Genomic DNA, 27,798 nt, shown 5'->3' on the forward strand with positions numbered 1-27,798 from the left:
AGTGTAGAGAAAGTAATTTTACAAGGTCAATTCACTTTAGTGCACTGAAGTCTTTACAATGCTTGTGTTGGTGATATACTGTTTGGTTGAGCCAATGTGGCAGCATCACCCATAAATAGAATTGCTTATAATTCTTCAAATTGTAAGTATATTTAATTAAGATAGCCTTGCAGTTTGATTTTTAAATGTGGAAAATGCTGAGATTGATGGAGAAAAGACAGAGTGATATTTATCTAACAAAGAATTTCAAAATTATGAATGACAATTTAGGAATATACATAAAGGAGAAGATCCAGCCAGGACTTAGTGTTTTGAAGAAAGCTGGGGTCAAGAATGAATGAGGCCTAAGTAACTGGGCAATTCTCAATGAGGTTTTCTAGGGCATTGTAGAGGAGCCACAATCCTTAAAAGGAATTTGTTTGCCAATCTTTCAATGTAGAACATTTTTTAAAAGGGAGAAAAACAAGTTATAGTCTGGGAAAAAGCTAAGGTTCCTGACCCAATACATCAATTGCCATCTATTTATGAAGACTATAGCATATAGGTAAGAATTGGTAAGAGGAGTAAACACAGCAAGAAAATACCGTGCAGTAGCAGAGAAGTATGAGGCAGTTTGGGACAAGTCCCAGGAATATGATTTCTGATTGACAAGTAAGGCCTAATGGGAGAATTATTACAGACAAAACATGCAGATAAATCAAGGTTTTGAATTATTTAATCGTTATTAATTTTTTTTTCCTGCATAGGACACATGTATGAATCAATTGGTAAATTATTTAGAAAAGTACAATAATGTGCTTTAATATTTATAATGATTATTCGCCCTATGATATGTGCTGTTCCTTGAGCCCACATTATAAACGTGCTTTGCCTCAGTCCTTAATGATTGCTGTAAGCCTTCATTCTCACACCAGGGCCACACACTGGGCATCACATGAAAAGAGCTCTCTGGCTCTCTCTTGCTGTTCACAGACTTAGTTCTGAACCATTGGTCTTGACCCAAATTTGTGTGTGTGTGTGTGCTGTATTCCAGCCTGCCTTTGATCACTTCAGCTCTCACTGCTCATTCTCTCCTTTCAAGCCTCACCTTGCCTCACCCTTTATTCTTGACGTGCTGCACTAGCATTCCCAGTTGCACTAGCACCCCAGTGACGCTAACTCCACTGCTGTGAGTAAATGCTCCTCCTCTTATGATTAGATCCTGGAACCCCTTGGATCAGTACTGTTCCCTTCAGTCTCCTCTAACTTCTCCTGCTCCCTTCAGGAAGCACACCCCCTCGATTCATCTCAGCTTAAAAATAGGCACTAGAAATACTGTTAAATCATGTATATCTCTCCATTTCCCTGTGATGAAGGGCCACACCCTATTCGTACTTATGTCTACTATAGTACATATCAAAAGGCTGAAGAGCCTGAGACATGTTTCATAAATTATTCTTAAGTGAAACAAACCTCAATAACACAGGGGCAAATAGGGTTGTAGAAATGGAAATTCGATGAAAAAGTAAACATGATTTTTCGGTTTTGCATCACTGTAGGCTGTTTGTTAATTGTTTGTAAGCTGGCTTTTAGATGTGAGAATGAATTGGTCACAGTAAGAAATGAAATAAACAGATGAAGTAACCAGACGAACTATAGAAAATAGATCTTAATAAGCCAGATAACCACAATGGTGTGATCACTCACCTAGCATCAAACATCCTAGAGTGTGAAGTCAAGTGGGCCTTAGGAAGCATCACTATGAACATAGCTAGTGGAGGTGATGGAATTCCAGCTGAATGATTTCAAATCCTAAAATATGATGCTATTAAAATGCTACCCTCAATATGCCAGCAAATTTGGAAAACTCAGCAGTGGCCACAGGACTGGAAAAAGTCAGTTTTCATTCCAATCCCCCAAAAAGGCAATGCCAAAGAATATTCAAACTACTGGACAATTGCACTCACATGCAAGCAAAGTAATGCTCAAAATTTTCCAAGCTATGCTTCAACAGAACAGAGAATTTCCAGATATTCAAGTTGGATTTAGAAAGTCAGAGCAACCAGAGATCAAATTGCCAACATCCTTTGGATCATAGGAAAATCAAGAAAATTCCAGAAAAACATATATTCTCTTTCATTGACTGCTCTAAAATCTTTGTGTGGATCACAACAAACTGTGGGAAATTCTTAAAGAGATGAGAATATCAGATCAACATACAGATTGCTCAGGAGGCAATCTGTATGCAGATCAAGAAGCAACAGTTAGAACTGGACGTGGAACAACAGACTGATTCCAAATTGGGAAAGGAGTACATAAAGGCTCTATATTGTCGCCTTGCTTATTTAACTTATATGCAGAGTACATCATGAGAAATGCTGGACTGGATAAAGAAAAAGCTGGAATCAAAATTGCAGGGAGAAATACAAAAAACATCAGATATGCAGATGGCACCACCCTTATGGCAGAAAGCGAAGAGGAACTAAAGAGCCTCTTGATGAATTCAGAAAGATAAGATCATGGCGTCCAGTCCCGTCACTTCACGGCAAATAGATGAAACAACAGAAACAGTGACAGACTTTATTTTCTTGGGCTCCAAAATCATTGCAGATTGTGACTGAAGCCATGAAATTAAAAGATGCTTGCTCTTTGGGAGAAAACCTTTGACAAACCTAGACAACATATTAAAAGGCAGAAAAATCGCTTTACTGACAAAGGTCCATACAGTCAAAGTTATGGTTTTTCCAGTAGTCATATATGGATGTGACAGTTGGACCATAAAGAAAGTTAAGCACCAAATTGATGTTTTTAAACTGTAGTATTGGAGAAGACTCTTGAGAGTCCTTTGGACTGCAAGGAGATCAAACCAGTCAATCCTAAATGAAATCAGTCTTGAACATTCATTGGAAGGACTGATGCTGAAGCTGAAACTCCAATCCTTTGGCCACCTGATGTGAAGAACTTACTCGTTGAAAAAGACCCTGATGCTGGGAAAGATTGGAGGCAGGAGGAGAAGGGGACAACAGAGGATGAGATGATTAGATGGCATCACCGACTCAATAGACATGAGTTTGAGATGGACAGGGAAGCCTCGTGTGCTACAGTCCATAGGATCACAAAGAAATGTGCATGATTGAGTGACTGTACTGAAATGAACTGAAACAGTGAAGTGGAGAAGCTCTCCCAGGTTGCCTTAAGTTCAACATGTTCTGAAGTAGGCTTGGCAGTGGTCTTGCTCTGACTCTCTGAGGTAGGTCTTCGATGATGGACTCTCCTCCCCTCACCTGCAGTGATGGAGCCACATTCAGGCATCACTGCCTCTTTGCTCAGTTCAACCCTTGCCTCACTGATCTATTGAGTTAAATAGCCAATACAGGTGACACCCTCTTAGCTTCTCATCACTAGTCTTTTGTTTTAAGTTTAGTTTCTTTCTTTCTTTTTAGATGATAGTTAAGATAAGAAATTATCAGTTACTCTTCTATCATATTATTATTTTTTCTCAACTTAGATAGGATTGCAACTCTTACAGCTTTCTTCATAGTCAACCTCTTCAAAATGCTTCATATTTAAGCCAATAAGGTGAAAAGAGAAAGTCAGAAAACTTCTTTACAATATGGAAATTTGGGCAGGGGAAAATGAAAGACCCAGACAGAGTGACATGAGTACCCTGCTGTCAAGAGCAACATTAAAATTTACCAGCTGTAAAAAATTAAATTAAATTAAAATGCCAGTTGTAGAGATTTAAAGTGCTAAAAGTGTTAATCGCTCCACCGTATCTGACTCTTTGCGACCCCACAGACTGTAGCCTACCAGCCTCCTCTGTCCATGATACTCTCTAGGCAAGAATACTGGAGTGGGTAACCATCCACTTCTCCAGGGGATTTTCCCAAGCCAGGGATCAAATGCACATCTCCCGAATTGCAGACAAATTCTTTACTATCTGAGCCACAGAGAAACTGTAGAGAGATACTAAAATAATTGGTATGATCTTAATCCATAAACTCAGCGGTATGAAAATAATACTTTTTTCCCCCCTAAAATTCAACCTGTGAGAATTCCAAGCCACCATTTTGTCATGCTGGTAGTTATTTAACCTCAGTCACCCTAGGAGTGTTTTGCCCTTCCAGACCATTACACATTCATGTTAGAAAGATCATGCTAGAAGTATGATCAAGATCTTTCACCACCACTCCACTCAAGTTCTTATCTCAGCCCTTGTGAAAGTGAAGTCGCTCAGTCATGTCCAGCTCTTTGTGACCCCATGGACTATAGCCTACCAGGTTTCTCTGTCCATGGGATTTTCCAGGCAAGAATACTGGAGTGGGTTGCCATTTCCTTCTCCAGGAGATCTTCCCAATCCAGGGATTGAACCCAGGTCTCCCGCATTGTAGGCAGACACTTTATCATCTGAGCCACCAGGGAAGCTCATCTCAGCCCTAATGTCACATTAAATCAGAAAAGGACATCAAGAAGTAAACTAACTTAAGATGAAGAGGCATATGCCTTCAGATCCTTTACAGCTATTTTAGCAGCACTGTATTCAAATATATCTTAACCTTGTAAGTATGCCTTAGTGTGCTGCTACCTAGTCCAAAAGGTGCAAAGACTTTAAGAAAATACTTAGAGTCAGAAATAGAGCTAATGACAGTTTCAGATTCCTGTGATTTGGTTTTCTTTAGTAAAGAGGATAACATTGTCATTAATCAAGATGCTCCAACCATTGAGGTTGTGGTTATAAATCACTTTAGTGTATGCGTTTCTATATATAAAATTTCAGGTATTTGCTGAAATTGAGTTTAGGACACTGATATTCTTAGAAGTAATTTTGACTCTTTTGTGAATGATCTCCTTTAGGATGGACAGGTTGGATCTCCTTGCAGTCCAAGGGACTCTCAAGAGTCTTCTCCAACACCACAGTTCAAAAGCATCAATTATTCAGCACTCAGCTTTCTTCCCCACCCCCCCATTTATTTTTATTAGTTGGAGGCTAATTATTTTACAATATTGTAGTGGTTTTTGTCATACATTGACATGAATCAGCCATGGATTTACATGTATTCCCCATCCCGATCCCCCCTCCCACCTCCCTCTCTACCCGATCCCTCTGGGTCTTCCCAGTGCACCAGGCCCTAGCACTCAGTTTTCTTTATAGTCCAACTCTCAGATCCATACATGACCACTGGAAAAACCATAGCCTTGACTAGATGGACCTTTGTTGGCAAAGTAATGTCTCTGCTTTTTAATATGCTATCTAGGTTGGTCATAACTTTCCTTCTAAGGGGTAAGCATCTGTTAATGTCATGGCTTCAGTCACCATCTGCAGCGATTTTGGAGCTAAAAAAAATAAAGTCTGCCACTGTTTCCACTGTTTCCCCATATACTTGCAATGAAGTAATGGGACAGGATGCCATGATCTTAGTTTTCTGAATGTTGAGCTTTAAGCCAACTTTTTCAGTCTCCTCTTTCACTTTCATCAAGAGACTTGTTAGTTCCTCTTCACTCTCTGCCATAAGGGTAGTGTCATCTGCATATCTCAGGTTACTGATATTTCTCCTGGCGATCTTGATTCCAGCTTGTGCTTCATGCAGCCCAGCATTTCTCATGATGTACTCTGCATATAAGTTAAATAAGCAGGGTGACAATATACAGCCTTGACAAACTCCATTTCCTACTTGGAACCAGTCTGTTGTTCCATGTCCAGTTCTAACTGTTGCTTCGTGGCCTGCATACAGGTTTCTCAAGGGGCAGGTCAGGTGGTCTGGTATTCCTATTTCTTTCAGTATTTTCCACAGTTTATTGTGATCCACATAGTCAAAGGCTTTGGCATAGTCAATAAAGCAGGAATAGATGTTTTTTCTGAAGCTCTCTTGCTTTTTCAATGATCCAGAGGATGTTGGCAATTTGATCTCTGATTCCTCTACCCTTTCTAAAACCAGCCTGCACATCTGGAAGTTCATGGTTCATGTATTGCTGAAGCCTGGCTTGGAGAAATGTAAGCATTACTTTACTAGCATGTGAGATCAGTGCAGTTGTGTGGTAGTTTGAGCGTTCTTTGGCATTGCCTTTCTTTGGGGTTGGAATGAAAACTAACCTTTTCCAGTCCTGCGGCCACTGCTGAGTTTTCCAATTTTGCTGACATATTGAGTGCATCATTTTCACAGCCTCATCTTTTAGGATTTGAAATAGTTCAACTGGAATTCCATCACCTCCACTAGCTTTCTTTGTAGTGATGCTTCCTAAGGCCCATGACTTCACATCCCAGGATGTCTGGCTCTAGGTGAGTGATCACACCATCATGATTATCTGGGTCTTGAAGTTCTTTTTTGTACAGTTCATAGTAAGGGGTAAGTAAATACTTAAGAAATAAATTGGGATCAAAAACATTATTTATATGGAATGTATTTCAGTCAGTTTGATCATTTTGTCACAATTCATATTGAACTTGCATATATTCACCCTAATCCAAATAAATTCAGTGAGAACACATGTGTAACCCAATAATATTATCTCACCATAGATATTTTATTTAATCTTCTTCCTAAGTGTAAACCTGCCCATATTATAAATGACTCCATAGCTTCAGATGTGGAAAAATATCTATTGGGGAAAAATGGCTGCAAATACCACAAAACATAAGGTGCCCATATGGGTGCTAGAGTTCATGCCAGGATCTTCTGGTGAGAGGTAAATAGGGCCAGAGGATGCAAATAGGAATAGTTCTTGAACTGTAACTCATAGGTTAAAGTAAATATTCATCGTCCCAGAGGTTGTCTTTTCTCTAAAACGTATCATTGTTCCCCATAGGATTTGATAAAAGTATCTCTAGATCATAGTTCTACATCACAGCAGAGGGCTACTGGAGAACTTGGGATGCTTAGGCTAAGGGCTTACCCTTAGCCTATTGATCTCCTATGGAAACTGTGCCCATTTGATCACTGGACGCAGAATGGCACACTCTACTGGAATGTTCCCCTGTGTCCTTGAAATTGTCAAAGTCAGTCTTTTGTGACACCTGAAGTCCTCAGACTTGGAAACAGGTGAGATTTTGAGTGTGTGTGTGTGTGCTTAGTCACTCAGTCATGTCCGACTCTGTGCAACCCCCTGGCCTGTAGCCTGCCAGGATTTTCTGTCCATGGGATTTCCCAGGCCAAAATACTGGAGTGAATGGCCATTTCCTACTAGAAGGGATCTCCCTGATCCAGGGATTGAACCCTTATCTCTTGCATTGCCTGCATTGGCAGGTGGGTTCTTTATCACTATGGCACCTGGGACTGAGGTCAAATGAGGACTGACTGTGAATCAGGGCAAGTGCACCTCCAATCTAAGTTTAACAGGGTGCATTTTGCAAACTTTACTTTGCTTCTACTTCCACGTTTTATAGTCTAAAGCTGTGTTCCACATTCGCTGATCCTCAAAGGAGCAGTTCAGGTGTTTAAAAGCCTTGTGGAAGAGCCTTCCTGAGAACTGGGATTTGCCCCTCTAAGAGACAGAAGAGATAGAACTATATTAGCATAATGTCTTCTCTTCCTCCCCCACCTTACACTCATGGAAAATCAATGCCAAATAAAGGATGAACATCTGAAGTGAGAGAAAAAGGCAACTTTGTACTGCATTAGCTCAGGTGAATGGGAGCAGAATGAGAGCTGTAGTCTAGGGGAAAGTCAGAAATGAGGTTTTCTTTTCCTAAAACAGAAAGGGATGACAATTACTGTGGACCTGGTTGGCAGACTTGCTTTGAGATTCTAATTCACACGGAGCTTCACTCCTTACCCTGAAGGGTTGGTGGGGAAACAGGATTGTTGCTAGAGGGGAAATCAGAGTCCTATTTCCTTAATCCTCCCCAGGGCCACTCCCTGTGGAACTTTTTAATTCTGGATTTGCTTGAGGCGTTTCACCCCACCGGTACATAGCCTGGGGCACAGCTCTTCTGATAAGCTTTGGGCAGTGGCCTGGAGTGGGAGGAAGAGTCCCCACAGGAATGAGGGGAGGCAGCAAATAAGAACTTTTCTGCCTTCTAGGGCACTATGGAAATCCATTTTAAGAGACCTGGATGGGCCTTTTCTGATACAGCAGCCTAAATTCACTAAGAAATAAGGGTAGAGTTTGGAAGAAAATCTTCCCAATCTACTTTGCACCCTGTTAACCCCCTACCCTCCTATGCAATGATTGACTTTGCCTCTATCCTGCCAAGTTCAGTATGGAGGTTCCTAATTTTCTACGAGGCCATAGACTCTTTTGAGAGTATGTGTAAAGCTGTGAATTCTTGTGAGTGGGAAAGCAAAGGATAAGAGGATCAAAAGCACAGAAAATTTTATACAGCTGTCGTTGTTGTTCTTCAGTTTTTCAGTAGTGTCTGACTCTTTGCGACCCCATGGACTGCAGCATGCCACACTTCCCTGTCTTTCACCATCACCCAGACTCATGCCCATTGAGTCAGAGATGCCCTCCAACCATCTCATCCTCTGTTGTCCCCTTCTGCTTCTGTCTTCAATCTTTCCCAGCATCAGGGTCTTTTCCAGTGAGTCAGCCTTTTGCATCAGGTGGCCAAAGTATTGGAGCTTCAGCTTCAGCATCGGTCCTTCCAATGAATAATCAGAGTTGATTTCATTTAGGATTGACTGGTTTGATCTCCTTGCAGTCCAAGAAACTCTCAAGTGTCTTCTCCAACACCACAGTTCAAAAGCATCAATTATTCACCATTCAGCCTTCTTTGCTATCCTTCTTTTGTACAGTATTCAGCTTTAAGATCTTTGAAACCATTCTTCAGTACCCTAGAGATTCTTTAATGAGAGGTTATAACCCTGCCCGAGACATACACAGCTTCCCTAGTGGCTCAGATGATAAAGAGTCTGTATGCAATTGGAGACCCAAGTTCAATCCCTGGATTGGGAAGATCCTTGGAGAAGAAAATAGCGATCCACTCCAGTATTCTTGCCTGGAAAATCCCATGGATGGAGAAGCCTGTGGGCAGCATTTAATGGGGTCAAAAAGAACTGGACACGACTGAGCAACTAACACACAACTAACACACGGACATACACAAGCCAGTTGATAGTGTGTAAATGTTTAAAATAGACTCATTCAACCTGAGTCTCAAGTTGAAAAAAAGGAGAAAAGATTATTCTGTTACATGGTACTGACCTCAAAGAATTTGTGGGGTAGTGAGGGAGGCAATGCCAATGGACAAATTATATAATAAAATAAAACAATATAAGTGACTAAGTACCGAGGGTAGCGCAATACATATGTGCAGATAAAGGACAATTCAGCTAGGCAAGGATGACAGAGACTTCAGCATTACCCTAGGGGCAGGTAGGGTTTTAAAAGAACAGACAGAGAGTGTGAAAATTAGGTTGGGGGGAGGGAGGGATGTGAAAAAATGCTAAAGTCAGAATAAAGCAGTCTGTAGAATAATCCTAACTAAATTAATTAGTAGACACTGTAGGATAGTGGCAAATAATTTGACAAAGGAGAGAGATTTCTGAGAAATTCTTATTGTTTTGTTGAACTGATTGTATAGAACTCTGAAAGCTACCCTTTGAATCTTGAACTGTGTCTAAAGGATATGGGATAACTATTCAGGTTTCCTAAAAGGACCCTTCTATAGTTTAATCTACTGTATAACTCATTACCAGTGGATGATCACAAATCTAGGTCAAGGAAAATTTAAAAAAAAAAATAAAAATAAAAAATTTAAAAAGCCTATCAATCAGGAATAAAACCATGTCTCATTTAAGTCAGGAGCCGTAGATATTTGAAAAGCTCAAACAAGGGTATTCAACATATTGCTTGTGCTTAAAATGATTAATTGGTAATGATATTAATAAGTAAGGTTGTCAGTCTAAAAGCATCCATGGAGAACTCCCACTGGAATGAAAGCTACATTCTGTAGCCTCACAATTGGGATGAAAATTGGGCTCAATAATAGCAGAGGAAAGGAGAAATTAAATGTTATAAGCCTGATAGAAATGAGAGGGCATAGGCAATGAGAGTTGAAGAGCAAAAGGAAATTTAATAAGGGTAATGTAATAAGCTCTCTTGTCTGGCAGACACTGAAGGAGATGACTCTCCCACCCAAAGGAGAAAGGATGACAGGGATGTCTAGAGAGACTGATTATTCAGGGGAAGTTCAGAATATGTCCTGGATGAGCTAGCTACAATAGCAAAAGTTGCCAGGGCTAGGATACTGATGACTCTCACTGATCCAACTTGCCCAGCATCCAGCCCACCTGCACTGTATCTGTACCTCTTGCAAAACTTATTTTTATTATGAACTCTGATGAGCAGCCTGGCCCTTATCTGTGTTCTACCCACATCACTGCTCAATAAAATAATTACCTTATCTCCTTGCAAATGTCTATTATTACATACTGTGTGTGTGTGTGTGTGAGGTCACTGTCATGTTCCACTCTTTCACAATACATGGACTGTAGCCCTCCAGGTTCCTCTGTCCGTGGCATTTTCCAGGCAAGGATACTGGAGTGGGTTGACATTTCCTTCTCCAGGGGATCTTCCCAACTCAGGGATCAGACCCACATCTCCTTCTGGTCAGGTGAGTTCTTTAACTCTGAGCCACCTGGGAAGCCTAATACAATACAGTTGCATACTTTAGGGAAAAATATTTTTATTCTAATATTTTGCTCTTTACAGTAGCTCTGTGAGTGAAAGTCACTCAGTCGAGTCTGAGTCTTTGCAACCCCATGGCCTATACAGTCCATGGTATTCTCCAGGCCAGAATACTGAAGTGGGTAGACTTTCCCTTCTGCTGGGGATCTTCTCAACCCAGGGATCAAACCCAGGTTTCCCACATTGCAGGTGGATTCTTTACCAGCTGAGCCACAAGGGAAGCCCAATAACTCTGGAACGTTGTTAAATGAGGAATTATTATCTATATTGCATTATTGTGGAAATTGAAATACAATACAGTAAGTGGATTTTCCAAAGTTAATTATGATGATGGAACTTGAGGATCCTCGTTCAGAGTTCTGCTTACCTACCTGTTTCTTCTTAGTAGCAAGGAGAGCAATAAAAATTCTTTCTCTCCATGTTCTCAATACAGGTCAGAGAGCAGGACTCTGTGCTGGTAGCAATATAGAATAAAGTGCTGTCACTGTAAAATCTGATTCTGGCATACAGTTTTACAAAGAGACATTTTGCATAACAAAGTCATTCTCATATCCCAGGGGGAATCGTCTACATAATAGCATTTTGTTGATCTGGTCACAACAAATAATCTACAATTAATAATATAATGCTTTCTCTCTTGACTGTTCATAAAACATGCTGTCACTAAAATAAAATATTTGTTGGCTTATGGCTTAATTATTGTTTAGTTATTGCTTTTTAAAAAAGCAGTCAATGAAAGTGTGTATTTTGTTAGAACTGTAGGTGAGAAAACAAGATCTCCAGCTCCATACCAGCCCAGTTTTTCCAAATTTAGCTTCTGTTCTCAGGCGTTGCTGGTCAACTTTCCAAAGTCTTTTCCAGCTTTCACCCATCACGACTCAACTACTACTCTACCATAAAAATAAAATGCTATATAAACCCTTGTTATAACAAACAAATAATCTCAGAAGTGGAAAGTACACATGGAATTAACTATTTCAAATGATATCTTTTCATTTCTAAAGTCACTAGATAACAGGAATACTCCATAAATGTTTGATAGGTTGTGTTTTGTTTTGTTAACTCATGTCAAGAGTGAATATAGTTTACAGACCAAAGGAAAAAAAAAAGTCATTATGAGAAAATAATGACTCATTATGAAACTAAATAATTTGAATTTTTTACATTATTTTCTATATAATGAAGTATGATCAGTATCTCTTTCCCTGGTACTCAGATTTGAAAAATATTTACTAAGAATTAGAAAATATGCAGTTAAATCTATCCTCTTGCATATCTAGGAAAACTTTTAGAACAATGCTTATTAATTTTCCTTTTTAATCTCCTTTCTCCAAAGTGCTTTACTTCTTTGACCTCTGTCTTGTACAACCATATATATAATATGTAAATGTATGACTATTATATGCGCATATTGGGTTGGCAAAAGTATTCCTTCTGTTTTTAAGTAAAAATAAAAGAACTTTATTAGTAACATATTCACAATTTTGTTCCACTACCTTCTGCGTTTTTCATGCAACTTCATAATCCCATCTTCCTCAGATTTTTATCCATTTGAGCAAAGAACTGTTCTAGGTACCTTTTATAGTCTTCCAGGGAATGGAATTTTTTTCCATTAAGAGAATAAATGAGAATCTGAGGGTGCAATGTCTGGTGAATACAGCGTATGAATCAGAACTTCTCAGTCAATCTGTAGTAGCTTTTGCTTAGTCATCAAAGAAACACGAGGTCTTGTTATCCTAATGGAAGATTATGCATTTCTGTTGACTACTTCCAGACACTTTTCATTGAGTGCTGCTTTCAGTTTGTCTTATTGGGAGCAGTACTTGTTGGAATTAATCGTTTTGTTTTCCAGAAGGACTTGTAATAGACGGCTCCCTTCCAACCCCACCATATATTCAGCATCACTTTCTTTGGATGGAGACTAGCCTTTGGTGTGGTTGGTGGTGGTTCATTTCACTTCTCACAACCTCTTTCATTCCACATTATTGTACAGTATCCACTTTTCATCACCCATTACAATTACTTTTAAAAATGAAACATTTTCACTATGTTTGAGTAAAGAAACACAGGTGAAATACGGTCAAGAAGGGTTTCTTCTACTTATTTGGAATCCAACCATCAAGGCAATTAACATAACCAAGCTGGTTCAAATGATTTTCAGTGCTTGATTTGGATATTTTCAGTATGTCAGCTATCTCTTGTGGGGTATGGTGTTGACTGTTCTCAATTTGATGACTATCAACTTCAAATGATCTACCCTACCATGGAGCATTGTCCAGTGAGAAATCGCTAGCATGAAACTTAATTGATTTTGACATGTTCAATTCATCACAGTACCTTCACTATACACTGCATAAATCATTTTTGTGTGTGTTTCAGTTATTTTTATCATTCTTGAACTAATAAAGTATAATGCATCAAAAAATTTTTTTCTTCCATCTTCAATATTAAAACGACTACACAAAAAATTCACCAATTCTATTTTTTTTTTCTTTTTAATGCACACTGATATGACAGCTATCACAGTACAATTTAGCAAAATTGTTTTGAATGAAGTTAAAGACAATTAAGTGCTTACATGTCAGTAAGGTTATACTCAAAATCCTTCAAGATATGCTTCAGCAGTATGTGTACTGAAAACTTCCACATCTGCCAGCTGGACTTAGGAAAGGCAGAGGACTCAGCCACCAGCAGCTGTGTAGCACTGGCGTGGTTGCTGCACGGTGCTGGGGCAACTTTGAGGAGACACCCCACATCCAAGATGTTAGGAAGGGGCAAAATCGCATTTGGAATCAAACCCCACACCCACCAGAGATGCTCAGAGGGCGCAAACATACCTTGTGTGCTCCAGGACCCAAAGACCCCACAGAGACTGAGGCAGAACTGTGTCTGAGTGTCCCCTGTGGAGGTACAGGTCAGCAGTTGACTGAGGCAGTGGCAGGAGCTCTGGGTTCAGTAGACCTGGGGATGGAATAAACCCTCATAGAAAAGATGGCTATTAACCCCACCATAGAGCCACCAGAACATACACAGGACTGGGGAAACAGACTCTTGGAGGGCATAAACAGAAACTTGCACACACCAGGACCCAGGAGAAAGGAGCAGTGACCCCACAGGAGAGTGACCCAGACTTCCCCATGAGAGTCCAGGAGTCCATGACGGAGGTGTGGGTCGGCAGTGGCCTGCTGCAGGGTTAGGGGCACTGAGTATACCTGTGCCTGCATGGGACCTTTTGAAGGAGGTCGCCCTTATCTTCATTACCTCCACCATAGTTTGGTCTCATGTCAAATAACAGGGAGAGCACACAGCCCTACCCTTCAAAGGAAAATTGGATTAAAGATTTACTGAGCATGGCCCCTCCTATCAGAACAAGACCCAGTTTCCCCCTCAGTCAGTCTCTCCCATCAGGAAGCTTCCATAAGCCTCTTATCCTTCTCCATCAGGCTGAAAAACACAATCACAGAAAACTAACCAATCTGATCACATGTACCACAGCCTTTTCAATGAAATTAAGAGTCAGGATGGGAAGGGCCACCCAAAATGGACATGTCATGGGGAGAGTAAAGACAAAATGTGGTCCACTGGAGAAGGGAATGGGAAACCACTTCTTGCCTTGAGAACCTGATGAACAGTATGAAAAGGCAAAAAGATAGGACACAGAAAAATGAACTCCCCAGGTCGGTAGGTGCCCAATATGCTACTGGAGATCAGTGGAGAAACAACTCCAGAAAGAATGAAGAGACAGAGCCAAAGAAAAAATAATACCCCGTTGTGCATGTGACTGGTGGTGGAAGTAAAGTTTGATGCTGTAAAGAGCAATGTTGCATAGGAACCTGGAATGTTATGTCCATGAATCAAGGCAAATTGGAAGTGGTCAAATAGGAGATGGCAAGAGTGAACACTGACATTTTAGGAATGAGAGAACTGAAATGGACTGGAATAGATGAATTTAACTCAAGTGACCATTATAATCTACTATTATGGGCAAGAATCCCTGAGAAGAAATTTGCTGACAATGGTGTGTTAGTCAACGCTATGACTTTTCCAGTATTCATGTACAGATGTGAGAGTTGGCCTGTAAAGAAGGCTGAGTGCCAAAGAATTGATACTTTTGAATTGTAGTGTTGGAGAAGATATTTGAGAGTCCCTCGGATTGCAAGGAGATCAAACCAATCAATCCTAAAGGAAATCAACTCTTGGTATTCATTGGAAGGGCTGATGCTAGAGCTCTAATATTTTGGCTACCTAGTATGAAGACCTGACTTATTGGAAAAGACCCTGATGCTGACAAAGATTGAAGGGAAAAGGAGAAGGGGGTGGCAAAGAAAACGATGGTTATATAGCGTAACCAACTCAATGGACATGTTGTTCAGTTGCTGAGTCATGTTTGACTCTTTGCGACCTCATGAAGTACAGCATACCAGGCTTCTTTGTCTTTCACTGTCTCCCGGAGTTTGCTCAAACTCAGGTCCATTGAGTCAGTGATGACATTCAATCATCTCATCCTTTGCGCTCTCCTTCTTCATCTTGATCCAACTCCAGGAGACAGTGAAGGACAGAGGAGTCTGGCATGCTGCACTCCGTGAGGTCGCAAAGACATGATTTGTTGTCTGAACAACAAGAATAACAATAAAACACTATTAGAACCATCTTAAAGAAAATACAGAACAAATTTTTGACCAACCCAATACATACACACACACAAATTTATATGCATATTTATACACATATGTGTATGCATTTAAAATATATAATTTATTTATTTTAATTGGAGGCTAATTACTTTATAATATTGTAGTGGTTTTGCTGTATATTGGCATGGATCTGCCATGGGTGTACATGTGTTCCCCATCCTGAACCCCCATCTCACCTCCCTTCCCATCCCATCCCTCTGGGTTATCCCAGTGCACCAGCCTCAAGCACCCTATCTCATGCATCAAACCTGGACTGGTGATCTGTTTCACATATGATAATGAGAGAGTAACAGGCAGGAAGGCCAGGGGTCTCCAAATGGAGGAATGAGACTGTAAGTGCCAGACATTTTTATCTCTCTTAACCGGCAGAAAAGAACAAACCAGCGATCTGTTTTTCCTTCACTATACAAAATTAAAAGGAGGTTTCTCCTAACATTCTGTGTGGCCATGATACCTGGTCTCACCTAAAGCTAACTACTCCCAAACCTTGAGTTAACCAATACATTTCTTTTTCGTATGGAAATGTTGTCTTAAGCTATGTTAATGAAACCCAGACTCCATCTTCAAGTTGGTTCCGCCAAAGGGCCTAACTTACTTATTCAGGTATTGTTCCCCTAATCTATGTAAACGAAACTATTTGTTGGTACAAGATGCAAGTCAATAGTTTTATGGCCTGGGATGAATTATCTGGTGCCATTCTAGATTTTATGACATTCCTTTCTTTTCATTAACAGACTGTGAGTGACTATATACCATACAGCTAAAGACTAGGAGGGGGGTACTCTTTTGCCCCCTTCTGATGCCTATGTCAGAAGCTTCCTCTATCTCCTTTATACTTTAATAAAACTTTATTACACAAAAGCTCTGAGCGATCCAGCCTCGTCTCTGGCCGCGGATTGAATTCGTCTCCTCCGGAGGCCAAGAATCCCGCGTCTTATCATTCAGCAACAACATTTCAATAATATACATGTTTCAATGCCGTTCTCCCAAATCATCCCACCCTCACCCTCTCCCACAGAGTCCAAAAGACTGTTTTATACATCTATGTCTCTTTTGCTGTTTCACATATAGGGTTATCATTACCAGCATTCTAGATTCCATATATATGCATTAGTATACTGTATTGGTGTTTTTCTTTCTTGTTTATTTCACTCTGTATAATAGGCTCCAGTTTCATCCACCTCATTAGAATTGGTTCAAATGTATTCTTTTTAATGGCTGAGTAATATTCCATTGTGTATATGTACCATAGTTTTCTTATCCATTTGTCTGCTGATGGACATCTAGGTTGCTTCCATGTCCTGTGTGTATGCATTTTTAATTATGTATTTGGATTGAAATAATGATCAAAAGCATTGGATGAGAGAAAGCAGATTATAAAATGCAGTCACTTTTCATTCCATGAGAAAGTTGTAAACTGGTCATGATTTGACTTTGAAAACAGCATTTTTATAGTCTTCATATGGAAATGGAAATTCCAAACTCAGGATTAGAACAATTGTTATACTGAAGGTTATACTCACCAAGAGTGTTAACTCTGCCAAACTCTGAGCTAAATGACTTCTGTGTATTACCTTATTAACTCTTCTTAACATTCCTATGTAGTTGATATTGTTATTCCATTGTGTTGATTTAAAAAAAATATAGGCCGAGAGGTCAATTACATTGTATAAGATATTTAATATATGACTAGGACTTAGTGAAACTGGGAATTAATGCAGGTTTCCTCTTCAGTATCTGTTTTTAAACGCAGAAAAGCTTACAAGAGATGGGTTAAGGACACCCAAACTGCTGCGTTATGGAGGGCATTTTCCAAATTATTATAGCCCTTTTTTGAATAAAGTTTTAGAGAAATGCTTCTAAATCTCTAATTAATTATCTCCCTACCCACCCTTTTAAGGAAAATTCTTCCCACTTGTGTCCCTATGAAATATTCACTTAACAGTATTATATATTTCTGAATATGTACTGAACATATTATATTTCTGAACTTTATATAAAATAGTAGATTATTTTTCATTCCCAAGAACCAATTTAAATTGCTGTTGATAATGCTTTAGAGTAAGTAATCTAGGTAGTGATAGAAAATAATCTTGTAATTTATATTTATATAGCCCAGAGTAATAAAAATATTTAATCTTTATTTTATCATTCTCTTTTTAACTGTAACTGAAGATTTTTCTGGTATTTATAAACTGAAAATAAAATAATCCATATACAGACTTTAGCTTAATTAATTTTAAACAAATTTATTGAATATTTGTTACTTTGTTTCATTATAACCATGTTAAAAAATAAATACTATTAAATTGACTTAGGTAGATGTTACTGTTCAACTCTGAGAATTACCTAAAGTGAAGGCATACTTTTATTAACAGATTTTCATGTATTAGCAGAAAAGAAAATAAAAGTAAAAATAAAAGTCATATAAAACAATCATTACTAGCTAAGCAAAGTTTATTTTCAAAAATAAACCACATGCATACATTCAACTTTTGCTATATGAAAGCACAGATTTTTTTTTTAATATTGGCTTGCTTGACATTCATGTATTTTCTTTCCATGTATTTATTGCTATTGATTTGCTGGATTTGGCCCCTAAAAGTTTACATTACTTTCTCTTTTATTACTCTCTTTAATTCATCCCTCAATTGCATTATCATCACTTCACTTTAATACTCTTAAGTGAAACTGAAGTCGCTCAGTCGTATCCGACTCTTTGTGACCCCATGGACTGTAGCCTACCACACTCCTCTTTCCATGGGATTTTCCAGGCAAGAGTACTGGAGTGGGCTGCCATTTCCTTCTCCAGAGGATCTTCCCAGGGATCGAACCTGGGTCTCCCGCATTGTAGGCAGACGCTTTACCATCTGAGCCACCAGGGAAGTCCGAATACTCTTAAGACCCTCAGAAATCATTATCATTTTTAACCTCAGAATTTAAAGCCTTTAAAATTCAGGCATAGCTCCTGAATGTAGGGAATGGATAGTAGGTGGGAAATCCCGATAGCTGATGCTCAGACATGAGTTTGAGACAACTCATAGCTTTTGAGGTTAAGCTGCTTTATCCCTTCCTATTCTGATGATTCTAAAAAGTCTATTTAACCTCTCTCCACCTCAGATTTATATTGTGATAAACATGTTTACTTCTACTACTACTGTCACTAATAATAATGATTAAAAATAGTGGCTAACTTTTATGAAACAGTCACAAACTGTTAACTACCAGATGCTATATATTCATTTAATCAAACCAGGAATTCCTGAGATATGCAATATGAGTATCTTATTTTACAGATGAGGCCAAAGCAAAGAAAATATCATCCTTTTGAAAGGAATGGCAGAGTTCTAAAATAACAGGTTGAGACTGAACACAGTCTTGAGTTAAGAACCCATGATTTTAACTGCTAAACCTCTTATACTTGACTATTTTGGGTATTGCTCAGCCTCTAAATCATGTCTGACTCTTTATGACTCCATGGACTGTAGCACTCCAGGCTCCTCTGTTCTCCACTATCCCCCAGAGTTTGTTCAAACTCATGTCATTGAGTCAGTGATGCTATGTAACCATCTTATCCTCTGCCACCCTGTTCTCCTTTTGCCTTCTATCTTTCCCAGAACCAGGGCCTTTTCCAGTGAGTTGGCTCTTCACATCAGGTGGCCAAGTATTGGAGCTTCAGCTTCAGCATCAGTCCTTCCAGTGAATAATCAGTGTTAATTTCCTTTAGCACTGCCTGGCTTGATCTCCTAGCAGTCCAAGAGATGCTCAAGTGTCTTCTCCAGTATCACAGTTCAAAAGCATCAGATGTTCAGCACTCAGCCTTCTTTATGGTCCAACTCTCACATGTGTGCCTGACTACTGGAAAAAAACAGAGCATGGTCTATGTAGACCTTTATCAGCAAAGTGATGTCTCTGCTTTTTAATATGCTGTCTAGGTTTGTCATAGATTTCCTTCCAAGTAGCAAGCATCTTAATTTCATAGCTGTGGTCACCATCTACAGTGATTTTGGAGCATCCCCCCAAAAGAATCTTATCACTGCTTCCACTTTTTCCCTTTCTATTTGCCATGAAGTGATGGGACCAGATGCCATGATGATAGCTTTTTTGTTGTTGTTGTTGTTTGTGTGTGTGTGTGTGAGTTTCAAACCAACTTTTTCACTCTCCTCTTTCACCCTCATCAAGAGGGTCTTTGGTTCCTCTTTACTTTCTGCTAGGAGACAGGTAAGGTGGTCTGGTATTCCCATGTCTTTAAGAATTTCCCACAGTTTGTTGTTATCCACATAGTCAAAGAGTTTCATGTAGTCAATGAAACAGAAGTAGTTTTTCTGGAATTTCCTTGCTTTCTCCATGATTTAATGAATCTTGGCAATTTGATCCCTGGTTCCTCTGCCTCTTCAAAACCCAGCTTGTACATTTGGAAGTTCTTGGTTCAGGTATCCTTAGCTTGAAGGATTTTGAGCATAAACCTGATAGTATATGAAATGAACACAATTGTATAGTAGGTTGAACATTCTTTTGCTGTGCACTCCTTTGGGATTGGAATGAAAACTCACTTTGTCCAGTCCTGTGACTACTGTTGAGTTTTCCAAATTTGCTGGCATATTGAGTGCAGCCTTTTAACAGCATTATCTTTTAGGATTTGAAATAGCTCCACCTCCTCTGGCCCACTTGACTTCACACTTGAGAATGACTGACTCTAGGTGAGTGATCACACCACTGTGGTAACCAGCCATTAAGACCTTTTTTGGATAGTTCTACGACACTTGCACCTCTTTTTAATGTTTTCTGCTTCTGTTAGGTCTTTACATTTTCTGTCCTTTGTTGGGCCCACTCTTGCATGAAATATTCCCTCAGTATCTCTAATTTTCTTGAAGAGATCTCTAATCCTTCCAATTCTATTGTTTTCCTCTATTTCTTTGCACTGTTCATTTAAAAAGGTGTTCTTATCCCTCTATCCTATTCTCTGGGACTCTGAATTCAGTTGGGTATATTTTTTCCTTTCTCCCTTGCTTTCTCTTTTCTTCTTTTCTCAGCTATATGTATAGCCTCCTCAGGCAACCAATCTTCCTTCTTTCATTTCTTTTGCTTTGGGATGGTTTTGATCACTGCCTCCTGTGCAATGTTATGAACCACCACCCATAGTTCCTCAGGCACTCTGTCTACTGAATCTAATCCCTTGAACCTATTCATCACCTCCACTGTAAAATCAGAAGGAATTTGATTTAGATCATATCTGAATGGCCTAGTTTTTTTGTGTGTGATTTTTTTTTTTTCCTACTTTGTTCAATTTAGGGCTAAATTTTGTAATAAGGAGCTCATGATCTGAGCCACAGTCAGCTCCAGGTCTTTTTTTTTTTTTTTTTTCTGATTGAGTAGTACTTCTCCATCTTTGCCTTCAAAGAAAATAATCAATTTGATTTCAGTATTGATGGACATCTTGTGATTTCTATGTGTAAAGCCATCTCTTGGGTTGTTGGAAAAGGATATTTGCTATGACCAGTATGTTCTCTTGACAAAACTCTGCTAGCCTTTCCCTGCTTCATTTTGTACTCCACGTCCAAATTTACTTATTATTCTGAGTATTTCTTGACTTCCTTCCCCTATGATAAAAAGGTCATCTTTTTATGGTGTTAGTTCTAGAAGGTCTGGTAGGTCTTTGCAGAACTGGTCAACTTTAGCTTCTTCAGCATCAGGATTTAAGGCATAGACTTGGATTCCTGAGCTGTTGATTGGTTTTCTTTGGAAACGACACAAGATCATTCTGTCATTTTTGAGATTGTTCCCAAGGACTGCATTTTGTGTTTTCTTTTCTTTTTTTTTTTTTTTTTTTTGACAGTGAGGACTGCTCCATTTCTTCTATGGGATTTTTGTCCGTATTAGTAGATAATGGTCACTTGAATTAAACCTGCTCATTCCCATCCATTTTTACTGACTCCCAAGATGTCAGTGTTCAATCTTGCCATCTCTTGCTTGACTATGTCCAATTAACCTTGATTCATGGACTTAACATTCCAGGTTCCTATGCAGTGTTGTTCTTTATAGCATCATTCTTTATTTTCACCACCAGACACATCCATAGATGATCGCTATTTCTGCTTTGACCCAGACACTTCATTTTTACTGGAGCTATTTAATAATTTCCTTCTGCTCTTCCCCCGTAGCATATTGGACACATTCTGACCTGGGGTGGGAGTGGGGGTGGGACTCAACTTCAGGTGTCATATCTTTTTCACATTTCACACTTTTCATCTTTTCTTTTTAGCCAGTGGGGTTCTCCAGGCAAGAATACTGGCGAGGGTTGCTACTTCTTTCTCCAGTGGGCCATGTTTTGTCAGAACTCTTCACTATGACTCATCTTGGGTAGCCCGGCACATCATGGCTCATAGCTTCACTGAGTTATACAAGCCCCCCCACCACAACAAGGCTGTGACACAGAAAGGGGAAATTTACAGTGGATTTGATATTCCCTAAAGTTCCCCAAATTCATCTACTTTCTGGTCCTTTGATTTTTCATTATGCTATCCAGACTTTTTTGGGCACAACAGAGCATCTTTGTGTATTTAATGATGACAAAAGCTAAGGCTTTCTTTAAGTGAATACATGGAGTTTAAGGTCAACAAAATCACTGCAGATGGTGATTTCAGCCATGACAATAAAAGACGCTTACTTTTTGGAAGGAAAGTTATGACCAACCTAGACAGCATATTAAAAAGCAGAGACATTACTCTGTCAACAAAGGTCAATCTAGTCAAGGTTATGATTTTTCCAGTGGTCATGTATGGATGTGAGATTTGGACTGTGAAGAAAGCTGAGCACTGAAGAATTGATGCTTTTCAACTGTGGTGTTCGAGAAGACTCTTGAGGGTCGTTTGGACTGCAAGGAGATCCAGTTGGTCCATCCTAAAGGATATCGGTCCTGGGTGTTTATTGGAAGGACTGATGCTGAAGCTGAACTCCAATAGTTTGGCCACCTTATGCGAAGAGTTGACTCGCTGGAAAAGTCTCTGATGCTCAGACGGATTGGGGGCAGGAGGAGAAGAGGACTACAGAGGATGAGATAGCTGGATGGCACCACCGACTCGATGGACATGAGTTTGAGTAAACTCCGGGCATTGGTGATAGACAGGGAGGCCTGGTGTGCTGCGGTTCATGGGGTTGCAGAGTCAGACACGACTGAGAGACTGAACTGATTAAACTGACTGATAGGACCACGGGGAGGTCACACAGTGGCTGCTTTTAAAAAGTCCTTTTTAGCACTGTCTACTTTCCTACACATGTTTCTCATGTCATTGATCCAACAATAGTTAGTCATTAACTAACACCAAAAATTTGAAAGGAGATAGAGATAAGTATAACCACCAAGACAGCAGAAATGCACAGAGAAAGATAGAGAGAAAGATAAAAACAAACAGACAAACAAACAAAACCTACTGTAAAGAAAAGAACCCAGTACAAGGGGTACAGAAATAGGAAGCAGCCATTGCATTTCTGCAGATAAGAACTTACAAGGATATTCATTTTGGACAGATATTCCAAATGTTGGAATGGACAGACTATTGGATATTCATTAAAAGTCTTGTTGTAATTGGTTACTTCTAAGTATGTATAGTCCTCATCGTATCTTATTCATGGCTGAAAAGTTAATCTAATCATTTAAAGAGCCCACTGGCTTCCAACACTTTATATAAATAGACTTGTGTCTTTTTCTGAAGTAACTTGAATCTACTACTTGATTTGATAACAGGAAGACTCCATGGTCTCTGCTTTCTCAGAATTCCTGGTCTAAAATATATTCCTTTGATATAAGAGAATCATAAACAGGCATAAAGCATCTTTTCTGTGTCTATAAAAGAAGCTGAGCATTACTGGATTAATAAAGTAGATTTATTGAGTGGCTACCATATTCTCTGCTCTCTGCAGAATGAAATATCAAGAGTTTTCTGGAGGAATGCTATAAAGCATTCTTTACCTTTGGAGGAATCCTGCTCTTTCTGGCTAAGTTTACTCTTTGCATATGGCATGTACTTCAAAAGTGTGGGCTGTACCTTTTGTACTAAGCTGAGACAAAGTCAGAACACAATGCATTTGGATTTGTGTGAACTTCTTTGCTCCTGCCTCTTCACTGAGAAGTTTCACTGGAATGAACTACTCTAATTCCTAGTCCTTCAAACTAACCACAGAAGATAACCACTCACAACAGATATTGACTTCCCATGCATAAAGATTCATTTTATGTGCAAAACATTTCATTGTGTTCCAGTCACAGCTCACTGGTGGTTATTCTGGAAAGCATCTGTTTGAACACTAATCAGGGTTTCTTAAACAAGATGCATTAGGTATCTTCTCCTGGGCTTTACAAGTTTCTTAGAGAAGAAAATACAAGATTTGAAATGTTTGTGTATCATTATCAGTGATATCATCAGTTATGCAAGACAGTAAGTCCTATGGTAGGGGTCTAGTTTCCTCTGAGATTAATAGACATTTTATGGAGGGATAAGTTTCTCAGAAGGTATTCTTTTGAAGGATCTTTGGTTAGACAAGTTTGGGAAATAATACACACTGCATATCTCTCTTAGAAATTTTCAAACATGATGGCATATTAAAGGTTTTAAAGAATTCTGCTTTAAGACAGAATTTCTTGGCTAATTTTAATTATTCCTTTTGTTGTTGTTGTTGTTGTTCTTTTTGTGACATGTCATACCAACTAAAAGAATTAGTGCCTCACAGAACTCTGGGACATGAGGACATCATGGGAACAAGTAGGACTGGGGATTATGAGAACACCTTCTCCTCTAAAGTCAGCTCTGGGACCTCAGGCTCAGTTTTACCCCTTAGACTTTGTTTACTTATCTGAAAATTCAGTAAAAGTATTTACCATTTCAGATGATATGGAATTTTCAGAAAGAGCAATTGTTAAACTGCTGTGAAAGCACATTAAAGTTTAAGAGCAATGTATACATGTGAATTACTTTTATGGCTCCTGATCTTGGCTTCAGCACACTTCTAAATGTATCATTGAAGTTTCTCCTGTTGTTTGTAACCTTCATCCTCACAGCAAAACATTTACAAGAACAGTGGTTTACAGCTGACTAGGTCCTGCAGACTCTATTTATGTAAGTTAGTCGGGATCTTTTCCGCTTTTGCAAAATTTAGATTGTTACTGATGTAAATAAATCCAGAAGTATAAATTGAAGGAACAGTTCAGATAAACATGATTTACCCCCAGGTGGTGATGACTGAGTTCAGTGCAGCTATTTTATTATGCTGATCTTGGTGAAATAATTTATCTCCTTTAATTATGTAGCCATCTTGTATGTGACTTTTACAATATACACTTCTGATAGCTGGAGGAAGAGAAGAAGTTCTAGCTATATCAAGATTCAAGATATTCAGGCAGTATATTTCTCCATCTATTTGTGTCCTCTTTGATTTCTTTCACCAGTGTTTTATAGTTTTCTATACATAGGTCTTTTGTTTCTTTAGGTAGATATATTCCTAAGTATTTTATTCTTTTCATTGCAATGGTGAATTGAATTGTTTCCTTAATTACTCTTTCTGTTTTCTCATTGTTAGTGTATAGGAATGCAAGGGATTTCTGTGTGTTGATTTTATATCCTGCAACTTTACTATATTCATTGATTAGCTCTAGTGTTTTCTGGCGCAGTCTTTAGGGTTTTCTATGTAGAGGATCATGTCATCTGCAAACAGTGAGAGTTTTACTTCTTCTTTTCCAATCTGGGTTCCTTTTATTTCTTTTTCTGCTCTTCTTGCTGTGACCAAAACTTCCAAAATGGTGTTGAATAGTAGTAGTGAGAGTGGGCACACTTGTCTTGTTCCTGACTTTAGGGGAAATGCTTTCAATTTTTCACCATTGAGGATAAAGTTTGCTGGGGGTTCTGGAAATAGAACTCCCATATGACCCAGCAATCCCACTCCTGGGCATACACACCGAGGAAACCAGAATTGAAAGAGACACGTGTACTCCAATGTTCATCTCAGCACTGTTTATAATAGCCAGGACATGGAAGCAACCCAGATGTCCATCAGCAGACAAATGTATAAGAAAGCTGTGGCACATATACACAATGGAGTCTTACTCAGCCATTATAAAGAATACATTTGAATCAGTTCTAATGAGGTGGATGAAACTGGAACCTATTATACAGAGTGAGATAAGCCAGAAAGAAAAATACCAATACAGTATACTAATGCATATATATGGAATTTAGAAAGATTGTAACAATAACCCTGTATGCGAGACAGCAAAAGAGACACAGATGTATAGAACAGTCTTTTGGACTCTGTGGGAGAGGGGGAGGGTGGGACAATTTGGGAGAATGACATTGAAACATGTATATTATCATATGTGAAATGAATCGCCAGTCCAGGTTCGATGGATGAGACAGGGTGCTCGGGGCTGGTGCACTGGGATGACCCAGAGGGATAGGATGGGGAGGGTGGTGGGAGGGGGTTCAGGATGGGGAACACATGTACACCCATGGCAGATTCATGTCAATGTATGACAAAATCACTACAGTATTGTAAATTAATTAACATCCAATTAAAATAAATAAATTTATATTAAAAAATATTTTCAGGCAGCTATATTGGGTCAATTGACTCATAGGACTGTAAAAAGAAAAATAGTTGCACATTGACTTGTTTTCTTAAGATTTTTCCTTAAATGTGCATAATGATTAATGTTAGCTGATAGGTTGGTATTGTAAGGCCCATATTCCAAATCGCTATGCCTGTTATTGGGTAAAGTTATCAACAGATGGATAGAAGTGACTGATTACTATAAGATACCTTGGATTCCCACAGGTCAATCAACTCATAAAGATAATAATAAACATTTTTATTTAGCTAATCTTTCCTTCAATCAAAACAGCAGTAATAAATATAACTTTAGCTAAAAAGCATAAACATTTGCTAAATAATGTGTTAATGCAAAAAATAAAACATCTAAATCATTGTATGTATGTGTGTATATTCTATTCCCTCACTAGTCATGAACAATTCTCAAATACTACTCTGACTGATTAAATTATCTCCCTTAAACTTTGTAAAATTTGGGTTTATGTTACCCAGGCCTCTGGAAAGCCCAATTTAGAAATCTCTCTCTCTCTCTCTCTCTTTTTTTCAGATTAAAAACAAAACAAAACAAAACAAAAAAAACAATGTCTCTGAAAGTGACCTAGGTCTTTTGGAGACCAGGTCTTTTAAGACAGCTGGTTTGAGAAATTTTTGGTCCTGAACACTTTTTCTTTTGGAGGTCTTACCACTTATCCTACTAAACATCCACATCAAATACCACATTTATTCCAGTCCAGATGTATTAATTGCTGATGGGTGGAAGTTATGCTATGTTTTATAGATTTCGTGAAGCATTTATAATACCAATTTTTGTGCTTTCATTTTGGATTTATATTTATTGTTTTAGTTCTCAAGGGCCATTTTTATAGGCTCTTAGAAATCTCATAGATTTTAGACATTGTACTCAGAGAACCTGAAGCATAAGATCTTTTGTTTCACACAGCTATTCACATTTACCTAAATAATGAATCCATGCCGCCCAGCCATCCTTCCCTCTGCCCTGCTTTCCCACTCTCAGTCACTTTGTTTAGCAAAATACATCTCTGCGTAGGGCCAAACTTAAGCCCCATTCATAGTGGCACTCTTATTGATTTTCTTCTATTTCTGTAATTCACATCTGAGGATGTACAACTGAATTATAATCCAGTATCATACCTGTCCTTAGTTGTGTTCTAGGTGATGTTCTTGTTTTCACCATTAGTCTATCAAGGAAATTTTAATTTCATTTTATTTTTTTCTTCCTGCATAGATGGACACATGCTCCAGTATTGGTGGATAGTTTAGAGTACTATTTTGGATTGAAAAATCTCATCTGATGTGTCCTGCAGGAACAGTCACTACAGTGTATGTGCCAGGAATGCATGGGGCCATTCTGGTCACCACTGTACCTAGGTGCCTTCCTTCTTGCCACACAACCTAGGGGATAAATGTTCAGTGAAATTCTGTACAAGGCTCCATGTCTCATTTAGTTGTCCATAATCTTCCCTTTCCTAACCTAGTGGGTGTAAGAACTAGGACACAACAGTTTACTACACAACTGAGTAAAGGGAGATTATGGACCACTTGAGGAGCATGCTTGCTTCGCATTTGACTGGCATCACCACAGCTGTTGTCGTGGTAATTACTAGCCTCCTCTCTCCAGCTTCCAGTGGCCCAAGGTTGACCTGGAGCTGTTTCTCTCCCATATAGGCCTGAGAGCACACATCTGCCAATGGTCTCAACTCCCTCTGCAGTATTTTAGGAAAGCTGATGGCAATGCCAAGCCTGGACAGCACAGAACCCATTTTACTCTTCCTAGAGCATTCTGTTTTGACCCATGCTAAGCTATTAGAAAACAAAAGTCTTAGGTTTATTTTAAAGCTAGCAATTTCTGGATTTTGCAAACTGCCATCTCTGGGACTCC

This window comes from Muntiacus reevesi, chromosome 4, assembly GCF_963930625.1.
Source record: "Muntiacus reevesi chromosome 4, mMunRee1.1, whole genome shotgun sequence".
Taxonomy (NCBI): Eukaryota; Metazoa; Chordata; class Mammalia; order Artiodactyla; family Cervidae; genus Muntiacus; species Muntiacus reevesi.